An 11,938-nucleotide genomic window follows, 5' to 3' on the forward strand; every position below is an offset into this window, starting at 1 on the left:
CTCTGTGGCTATATTCCTTCCCACAACCTGCTTGGGAAGAGATTCAATGATGTGATAACAGTTCCCCATCTACTCATGTCAGTAAGTTTCAGCATAAAGGTTTTGTCCTTTGGGGAGGTACATCATGAGACTTACGGTTCCGCTGCTTGCAGGTAAGGGTGATTAGTTTGAATCAGTTTCCTAGTGTAATGTATGAAATTCACTGACCGTGGAGAAAACAAAGTTACTTCCTTGTGTGTACATCAATAAAAGCCACAAGGTGGCCTGATTCGGGGCTTCAGTCCTTTGAGCCTGTGAGACCCTTGGCCCCTAGTGCATAAATCTATTGACTTCTGTTTCTTTCTTAACCCTTCACCACCCCTTCTCGTTCTCTCACTGCCCGTGTTGTGCTGGATGCGACATATATATATACATATGTATATGTATAAATATATATATGTATATGTATATATATATATATACATATGTGTATATATATATACATATATATTTATATACATATATACGTGTGTGTGTATATATATACATATATATTTCTCATTTAATTTATTATTAGGAAATATTCTGTCGGATAAGAATTTACTATACTATTCCTGAGATTTTCAAGTGTTTTCTACAGAGTGCATTATGAAGTTACTTTGTTTGTTTGTTTGAATTAATCATGCAAGCTAATCATTACAACCTAAATATATATGGTTAGACTGAACTATTATATCTCTATAATGTATTTGGAATTTCTTTAGCAAATGTTTCTTATCAGTGTTCAGTTCTATAGTATGTCATCTTAGGTTGTCATATCCGTCATTTAAAAAAAATGTTTAAGCTTTCCCTCAAGGGGGGGGGAAATCTTTCAATGAAAAAATTGCCATTTTTACTCTTATTTTGCCACATCCTCTAAAGCTGATCTGGGCTTGAGTGTTCTTTAAAGTTAGCATTTAATTCTGTCATATTCTGGGGGTTGGGAGAAATCCTGAAAATTATGAGTTCACAAATTTTTAAAAATCATATGAAGTTTAAAAGAATAAAGTAGTTTTAAAACAGCCTGCTTAGTTTAAAATATATTTTGAAATAATTAATAATAAACACAATAAAATATAGAATATAGATTTGCATGTTGCGTTTAATATAGACTAAAGGAGTAATCTCACAAAGATACAAAGTAGTGTATAAGACAATGTCAGTTTCAAAAGTTTCAAAATTTCACTCATTCTACACCAAAAGAAATGTTTATATTAATTTATTATTAGAACTGATACATTTAGCAACATTTATATTCAGATTCTAAACATTCAGGGAATCATTCAAATTCCAGGTGTATATCTCACATCTATCACTAGATTCTTCGTGTCATTCTGTCAAATTCAGAAAGGCAGTCCTTGAATTAAATACTCCAGTTCAAGCTTTAACATAGGAATGAAAGTTGATCTAACTTGACAGTTCCCTAGAAATAATCATTCTGACATGTCAAAGATGGAACATGCTTGAATCTCTGCATTATTCAAAAATTATGGAATCTAGAGAAAGGAAGAGAAGTGACAAAAAGTCCTACACCCAAGAATCAAATATTTCAAAGACGAAAATAATATCATTTATATGGGGTTGGTTGGGCATGGAGAATGAGAACAGATGAACATACGTCATTATGTCTACTCAATTTTTTTTTTTTAACTTTTTCCCATATTCATTGAACTTCTCAGATTTAGAAATTATGGGAAAAGGTGAATGAAGTAAACTTTTGGTATTTAACTTCTGCATTAACTTTTGATGTGAAGTTTTTGATAATCAGTAAATAACCAGTGGTACAAACATACTAGGAAACATTAATTATCTTGGATCTAAGGTTTTGAATTAATTGTCCTTTTTTATAACTTTGTAATTTGATTCAAAATATTTTCAGCAACTACTGATTAAGCTCTATCTGCCTTATTTGATTGGTTATTTATGTCAGAGATTGTTTAGAACTACTAATTTCCCCCATTTTTCTCTATTTATAACAGCAAGAACTAAATCCATTTTGGAATTTGATGCTATAAAATATCAGCTCAAATGTTTTCCTTTCTATCCACAAATGACAATAATGTCCAATAATGCCCCCCCCCCCCAACTACAGCATTTGAATTAAGACTTAATATCCAAGGAACACTTGTAAAGTTAACAAGTTACTGCAGGTATCTTTGTCCAACTGAGCCTTAGATTTCTGTGAGGAGTCGACCATGATGGCACTGCAGTCAGCCTATGAATAACGAACTAGCTAAGCTGAGTCAGCTGGGTCATCTACTGCTCCCTGCTCAGAGAGGACAGCTGGAAGTGATAGATAGCCCCATTAACTCTGCCTGACTAATACACACTTGGAGAACACCAAATTGGAAACCTTTGTGTTTTTTTGTTTGTTTGTTTGATTCTGGTTTTTGTTTGTTTGTTTTTTGTTTGTTTTTGTTGTCATTGTTGTTTGTTTGTTTGTTTTTATCTTTCTGATGCAAACTGCAGGGAAACAAGTGATTCATTCTCCACTTATAATAAGGACGATACTTGGGAAAATGAATAATAGTAACAGAAAGTGAAAATACTTTATGTGATGGAATCATATTTGATTTGTAATTAACACATTTCAGTCTAGACTGTCAAAATATTTTCTCAACATTATTTAAAAATATCTGTGAAAACATTGACATTTAATGTCTCAATTCAAATGTTAAATATTTTTGGTTTAAGTAGAATGGCAATTCTCATGATATTTATAGGTACATATCTGGTATATTATAGATTCCATTGTATAATGGAACAATATTTATAGGAGGTTGTTTTAGAGATCAGGATTAGGTATAGTTTTACAACACAATCACAGTCATTTCGTAATTTGCATCCTTAAACATACAAAGGTATTATTAATTTTTAAGTTCAAAGAGAGAAATTAAAATTTGAAGATTAACTGATTCCTCAAATTCTTTAGAATGCTTTTATTAGTGATTGGGTGTTAATAAATAGACTTAGGAAAGCACACAGCAATGCTGCTTCCCTCCGTTTGCCTGTTTAAAAATGAGTTATTTAAGAGTCAGATACCAGAAATTCACAAGCTTCCTGTGTGGCAGTTCTTTCTTTTATTTACATCATTGGACCTATGTAAGTTACTAAATTACTTCAGAATTTTAAAAAAATGGCAATGGAAAATAAATTAAAGCACAAGGTATTATACTCATAAAACAAAGGGAAAAGAGTCATTTCAAATTCAGTGTAGTTCTATTAGATGCCATTGTACATAACAACTAACTTTTTCTGAAGGATCTGACTATCTCATCTTTCCTAATATATTCTTTCCTTTACATTTTCAACCTAGCCACCTTTATGAAAAAATGAATTTTTTCTTAAGTGATGAGAATTCAAAGATGAAAAAATTTCATCATCTCTGACCTTAAGGGAGGAAGCAAGAAGTAAAATTTCAAAATAATATTCATTCATAGAATTGATTACCTATCCTTTTTCAAGCACTATGCTTGGCACATGCACTTGATAGAAAAGAAAGGTAGATATATGCTATGCCCTCATGGAGTTCAGGGTATGTAGAAAGAAACAGACCTAAATTAAATAACACAGAAAACGATAAAATGTCAAAGGTGATAAGAGCTATGATGAAAACAGAATATGGCTAAAGAGACTTAGTAATCTGGGTCAGAAAAGGCTTTCATGAAGACAAGACAATTGAATTGATATCTGTGAGATGAGTGGTGATTTACTGAATGAAAGATGGCAGAAGCCTGTTCTGGGAAAAAGAAATAGCATGTGGTAGGAGGAAACATGGAACATTTAATGAACAGAAAGAGTTCAGTGTGACTAGAGCTATGATGTGTTGAAGGAGAGTGGTCCAAGATGAGGCTGGAGAGATCAGGATAAGAACTTAAAAATATGGTGTTATGCACTTAAAAACTTGTTAAGGGGGATGATATCTCTGTTGAGTGTTTTTACCATCCTCACACAAGAAAAATTAAAGTAAGTGAAAAACAAAGGCATGCAAGACATCCTTTGGAGGTGATGGATGTTTAGTACCTTATTATGGTGATTATATAATGGGTGTATGATTATGTCTAAGTTTATAAAAAATGTATATATTATATATGTACAGTTTTATTGTATATTAAATATACCTCAATAAAACTAGGAAAAAAAGAAAAAGATTGCTTAAAAAAAACAAAAACAAAAGACAGCTCAAACAAGGCAGAATACACCAGTTTACAAATATTGAACTTTTTCCAGGGTTATAGAGAGCAGGAAGATTTTAATAATGGACTAGCATGGTTAGATTAGCAAGTATTTAAAAAAAATATATCATTGTGTCTGAAGTGTGGAGCTCGGACAAAATAGAATGAAAGACCAATGAAGAGTCTATGGAAATAATCCAGAAAAAAAACAAAATAAAATATCCATGGAAGATTAAACTCCAGGTTGGCCATGAGACAGAGGGAAGATAATGGAATTAAGATACATTTGTCATGTAAAATCCATAGGACTTGATGGTAGATGAAAACAGAGATGGAGTAAGAGAGAGAGAGAAATCAAAGTTAACTTTCAGAAAATAAACAAACAAAATCCCTTAAACAATGAAATTTGATGAGCTTATTGATTGGTGAATTTATCCACATGAAGGGAAGGTGTCACACCCCATTCCACAGGCATAGAAGCTCCTTTAACCCTTGACCCCTTATAACCCTTTCTAACCTTACCCCATGTACCATCTCATCTGGCGGTTCATCTGTATCATTTATACTCAAGTTGGTAAATACGAAAAGAAAAGTTAACATTGAAGTTTCTAGCTTGTGAAACTGAGTATAGAGTGGTTCTATTCATTAAGGTAAATATAATTGGAGGAAATTCATGTTTGGGTGAATGACAAGGAAAAGGAAGATTATTAGTTACTTTTGGGACTTGTTTGGTTCATGGTAATTTTGAAACACACAAGTGGAAATGTTGAAAGGTAATTTGTTATCTCACAGATTAGGCCTGGGACAATTTGATAAATAGCCTAGAGGGCACAGAAGAAACTACCACTGGAGAGTGCAGATTGAGAACAGTCTTTGAAAGAACTTTAGGCATTTCTGATATCTAATGGCTGCATAGAGAAATATACACCTGCAAAGGAGATCAAGAATTTGCCAAAAATAGGCATTAGAAAAACAAGAAGGGTGTGATAGTTACAGTAGCCTATGGAAAGGGGATCTTTCGAGATAAAATAATGCTGAAAAATACTGAACACTCTTCAGAGGTCAAATGATATGAAGACACACACACACACACACACACACACACACACACACAGAGTGATTGACACAAAAGGTATCTAATAGAGCATTTTTAAATGATGATAAGAATGACCGGGTAAGAAGCAAAGTTCAATTTCCAAAGGAGAAAAATAATTAAGTACTAGTGTAGGGTTTTTGAGAGCATACAGATCTGAGCTGCAGGTACCAATTGACAATCACAGAGGACAAAGGACAAGACCTTGTCTTAACAAAAGGCAGAGAAAACGTGTGTGTTTATATAGGTTGTTTTATGTGGTAACTTGGAAACTTAGAGCACTCTTTCCTGGTAACATCTAATTTATCTGTGAAATACGTGTCAACTCCTCTTTGGGGAGGAAGTAGGAGTTGAAGGATGTTATTCATCTGTCTGGTGGGGGGCAGTGGGGAGACTCCGGTTTAAATTGGATAAAGAATAGTTTCTGTTGCAGAGAATGGAAGAGTAAGTTTAGCAGATTAATGTAATGAATATAGTAATGAAAAGAGCCTGATCAAAGGCCTGTGCACAGGAAGGGACAGAGTTAACTCAGCAAAAATTAGTAGTGAAAGTCTCATAGAAATTATTTATGAGCTGAGTCGGGAAAGACAAATAGGAGATTATCAGGTAGGGAAGGGAAAAACAGTATTAGCCAAGGCAGTGTCATCTACAGAAGCAGGCATAATACCTTCAAGAATTGTAGTGTGGATAGAGTCATCTATGTGCCATAATGGTTCTGTCATGCCTTCACCTAAGTCACCAGCTGGTCTGTGACTCTGTTTCAGATGCTCTGACAATGGCTGCTCTTTTCTCCTACCACACAGAAATGTGTCTGCGTAAAGACCAAAATTTAGCTCAGAGAATTAATGAGTAGAACGTAACTACCATACGTTTTTTGCAAGTTAGTTCCAAAGGGCAAATTAAGTTAGTTACCCTTACAGAACCATTAATAAGCTAACCGGAGTTTTTCATGATTGTTTATGAGAATCAGTTCAAACCAAGAGTAAAGTATGTATATTGTTGGCATCATTTTTCATTGTTCTCATTTTTGCTGCGATTTGATATTGTGAGTGATGACTTCTGAAGAGTTAAAAAAATTTGATCTATTTTAGCACTGCAGTTAATAACATTGGAAAATTGATATTAATTACTAGAGTGAATACTACTAATAATAAGCTAATATTCTCATATTTAATAACCGATGAAAGGATTAATGACTATGCTTTAATTCATTCTTTTGCTATTAAGCTTAATGTTTTGATGCCAATTTTTATTGCTATGCTTATTATTCTTAGGAGTTTTAATATATTAACAATTTGTTTTAATATATTAACAATATGTGTATATTCTAAAGCATATATTTTGTGATGATGTGAATAAATGATTTTGAAAAACATAATTCAATGATATCATTATTCATAGCACACATATTTTGTTATCCACATTTACAGATATGTGTGAGGTTGACTGTTTATATTCAAACACTGAGTTGCATAATGATTCACAATCTGAACTGGCATTGACACTATCAAACTTTTGATGTAAGGTTAATAATGAAATAAGGTTCTCTAAATCAGCAGCTATAATATTTAAAATTACTAAAACCATGCTACTGCTAGCTATTTACAAGATTAATTTTTGTCTTCTTTTGTTTTCTAAGGATTGTGATTTTGGTGCTGAGTTTTGTTCTTTTAGTATGTTAGCGTATATCTTAAGTACATTTTCTGTATAGAACACATCATCTACATCTATCTATCTATCATCTATCTATCTATCTATCTATCTATCTATCTATCTATCTATCATTTTTTAACATGGTTTTCTTCTCTCTCCTTGTTTGATACTCTGTGTCCAGTAAACAAAGGAGAGCCTGGCCCAAAGTAGATACTTCATGAATAGATGAGTATATATGGTTAAATTATGTAATTTGTCTTATCTGGAGAATTTGAGTACACAAAAGGGACTCCATTATTAAGATTGGCTTAAATAATAAGAACACTTATTGGTGGTACAGCTGTTGATTGTGTGACTGAGAGAAATCACCAGTTTCCCAATATATCCTCATTCTTCTACAAGATATCATAAGCACATGGGTGATATCCTTACCCACAAATGCTAGATGGCTGCTGCAACTCTAAGCATCGTATCCACTCTTACTTCTCTAAACAAAGGAAACAGCGGCAAACTAAACAAGTTTTTCTTTGTGTAGTTTTGAAATAGAATAATACAATAAGAGTAAATGTAATTTAATTTTTTACGATGTTTATTCATGGTATATTTGAAAATGCTGTTTTCTGGTTTCTTACCAATCAAATTGTTTCTTTCCATTTCATATACTACAGGACCTCATTTTTTTGTCTTTCTTTCTCCCTCTCTCTCACAATTATATCCTGGTTTTCTCAAATTTCATGCTTCTAAAAGCCAAAACCCAATCCAATAATTTTCAAGATATCAGGAATTCAGCAAACAGTTATTTTCAGTATCCACAGAGGTAAAAATAAAAACTTTTGTGTGATACTGGTAAAACATCAATCTTAGAAGTCACTTGAGCTCAATTTTTTCTTTCTTTCTTTTTAATTCCCTCTTTCTGAGACATCAGCTTCTCCACAGGAAACTTTTCGGCCTTTTAAAAATGCCTAAAATTCCCTAATATTACACACACACACACACACACACACACACACACACACACACAAAGTTTAATCACTTAATGCCACTAGTTGTTTACCCTTTTTTTTTTTTCACTTCTAATTTCCCAATAATCTCTCATTTTTAAAAAATACTTTTGACATTATCTATTTCTACAGCCTCCCACAAAACATATAATTCTCTATCTTACAGTTCTCACCATGGTCATCTCTGATTTCAACCAGATATAAATGACTCATGTATCTTTTGAATCAACAGCTTTACTCACTCGTCCAACATTTAGCATACATCAACTATGTTCCAGTTCCTAAGATACAGACTGGTGATATGTGATAAGATTTTAAGATTTTCTATGTTTTTTTTCTTTTTTTTTTCTACCAGTTACTATATTTTTAAACATACAGAACTCCAGTTCATCCATTTCTTGGTATCTAATTTTATTGTAACTTTATCCAGTCCTATACTGCTTTCATTTGAGATTTCCTTGTATTTTGTAGTTTCTATTTGGCTAAATAAATTCTTAATTTGTCTATGAATTGTATTATTTATATCATCTATATTTAATGTCAGCAAAACATGCATGGCTTGTTTAGTCCTCAGCAATACATGCGGTACTATTATTATTTAAGCGAATTTTATTTTCCAGTTCATATGTAGAAAAATTAATTTTCTTAACACTTTGTCAATTGTGAGAATTAGCTTCACATAACAATGTGAGTTTAGGTCAAAGTTGGATAATGTTTTAATTTTTAAAAAATGGAATTTGCTCCGCCAAAGTCTAAATTTATTTTTACATATGCTGTGTTTTAGACTTTTATTGGAATATTTCCAAGATAAACTTTTTTATATTATAGCATTAAACATATATTGCCATCTTGCAAAGTGTTACATGTGAGTTAATAAAATATTTGAGCTGCAACAGTTTAAAGCTTAACAGGGTTAAACTGATAGTTCATACATTTTACAATTGTTATTCAACACATCAAGGCAATAAGTTTTCAGTAATATAATATATTCTTACAAACACAATGCACACACACATATAATGTTAATATAACATTTTCTTGAAACACATCCAGTGCTTTAAGTCTGCTAGGCTTCAATTTAGAATCTAATGATATAATTAAATAAATGATTTGATCTTTTACTGGAACATCACACTCTACTAATTAGCACCCCAAATTCAAAAAGAGTATCATACATGTTTTAGCATTTCACTTTTACTTAATTTGTAATGGAAACTTTTGGAAAACAATATACTGACAATTAGAATCTATTGAATCTTTCGTTTGTTGATTGATTGATTGATTGATTGATTGATTGATTTGTAGAACAGAGACATGAGGGGTGGGATGGAAAAGATGGCAGTAGGTGAAATAATAAAAAGTAATCCAGCCCAATTCCTCTCTGTACCAGAGTAGTATCTCATTATAATAAATTATCTTATCAAAGATAGAAATAAAATTTTCTATTTTATTTTATAATCACACAGTATACATTAATAGTATAAGATAGACACAATTACTTGTGACCCTGCAGAACAGCAGGATAAATAAAAGAACACATCCATTTATACAAATAATGATGGCTGTTTTACACATCTGGTCTGACTTGCTTCAATAACCTAGTATAAAATATATTCACATTTCTCGTGTTTCCAAATAATCACTGCCATATTTTAGGATGTATGGTATTTTTCTCAACAGAACTGTCACTACCCAATTGTTTAAAAAAAATACCTTGATTGAGTTATTGAGTCTAAAATAAGGGTCTTTCTGTGTTAATGCCCTGAGAGACACCTGTTGTCTGATAAATTAACTCTGCTGTTTTACTCCCCTATTCCCTTATAGTATTGCTGTTGAGCAACATATTACCCTGGTTGCTTTGTCTACTACAGGTATGGCACTGCTAGTTCATTTCCTTGAGCAGCACATTGGAATTCATTCTTAGTCAGCAAAATTGTAATTCTCTTATTTCTTATATGCATAATCACTTTTCCCTAAAGCTCAAATACCATCAAGATGGCCAGTGCTTCAAGCATCAGTCAAGTTGTGGGATTGGTCTAACATTTTTCTTTAAACAATGCTGTACCAAAATTACATAAAATATTTCAAAAACTAATTTGCCAACCTAGATTTGTTCTTTCCTCAATAAAATGTTATTTCATTGTACTTCTATGCCTTTCAGGCACTGGGTTTTTTAAATAGTTTTGCCAAAATCCCATGTGTTTCTTCAATTTTGAATATGAGAATGTTTGGTTATTCTAGCCCACATTTTCCATAAGATCTCGGGCTCTAGTTGAAAACATACCCACCATTTCCCAAAAGCATCTTTGCATTCCAAAGGGGTGGGGACTTTTGTGAACGTAATCAATGTATCAAAGTTGGTATTACACTTTTACCTGGCAGGATTATACCTGCATAAATAAAAAAGCCCTCTAATCCCACTACACAACCTAAGTAGATTAATAAATGATACTATTAATACTACTACTACTATTACTACTGTGTTCCCCTGAAAATAAGACTGGGACTTATATTAATTTTTGCTCCAAAAGATGCATTAGGGCTTATGTCTGGGGGTGTCATCCTGAAAAATCATGCTAGGGCTTATTTTCTGGTGATGTCTTATTTTCAGGGAAACACGGTACTACTACTACTATTACTGATGATGATGAGGAAACGGAGGAGAAGGACAAGACAAATAACAAAACAACAGTTTTAGTTAACCAGCTACTATGTTTTCATTATTTATGTGACAAATAGAAAGTGAGACTATATGCAAACTTCTCTTAAACAAAGATGACATTATGGCTTCAATGGTGTCCATAACCCAATTTGATCTATTAAACAACATACCTCTCATGTGATGTTTGGGAGGATGGGGGAGTCTGAAGGAAGATACATGTTACCTGAAACATGACTCTTACTGTGGCATTCTTGCATGTTCTTGAGTTAGTCTTGAATAGTCAATGGTTTTGTCATCCATACTCCCCATTTGAACCCATTCTCTGGATCTTGAGTGGCTAGAACATGAAGATGGGAAATTTGCATAAGAATGTCAAATCAGGAAAATTTGAAATACCTCTGGATAGATGCTTTAGACTATTTGTAGGGCTATAGAATTCAGTTGTGAACTTTGTGCCCTGCCCAAATGCATATGGTAGAGCTCAAGCAGGTACTTGAAGCCAGCCTGTGTTCAGTAGCTGAAAGTTCTGCATAGATTTCTATTTTTTCCTGGAAGCACAGGTGTTCTTTTAGAATTTCTATGTCCATAGGGTAAACCATTTTTCCAATTAATCTACCTGGGAATAGAGGGATTTGATTTTTTTATTTTTATAATTTGTATAAGACTCCTATTTGTAAATAGAAGTCCGGACTGGTGTCTCTGTGATGATAGTAACAACCTCACAATTTTTTTTTAAAGGTAAGTTATTCATCTACAATGTTGGAAATTTGCCCCTTCATGTATGTAATACACACACACACACACACACACACACACACACTCACACACACAGAGTTGTATTTGAGGTTTGAAATATTTCCGTGTGCCACTTTTTAAATACAAATAAATAAATAAATAAATAAATAAAATAGATCATCTCAAGTATTATTTAGCGTATTAACCATACCTAGACAAAGTCAAAGTGAAATGTATATCGAATGTACTCAGTCCACTCAGGGATTTCTGGTATTAAATTGTTCATTGAGGGAGAAAAGAAACAAAGTATTACTAAGAGTTCATTCATCCCTCTGTCTTCCATCTTCAACTTGCCTGTTTAAACAATACGTACACTTCTCCTAGTTGGGCAACACATTACTCTTGCTGCCAAAAAGACAGAACATCTGAAATCTGTTTTTAAGCAATGTCACTTTTTCAAAGTAGTAGGCACAATGCGAAGAAAAGAAACATCTGCTATCTGCAGATTTTTTTTTTTCCTTTTCCTCCCATCGTCAATCTAGCAAACCTTTGGCAAGCAGTTCCTTGCACTCTAAGTCACAGAAATGTCAAAGGAGAGTAG

This window comes from Rhinolophus sinicus, linkage group LG04, assembly GCF_036562045.2.
Source record: "Rhinolophus sinicus isolate RSC01 linkage group LG04, ASM3656204v1, whole genome shotgun sequence".
In the NCBI taxonomy this organism is placed as follows: Eukaryota; Metazoa; Chordata; class Mammalia; order Chiroptera; family Rhinolophidae; genus Rhinolophus; species Rhinolophus sinicus.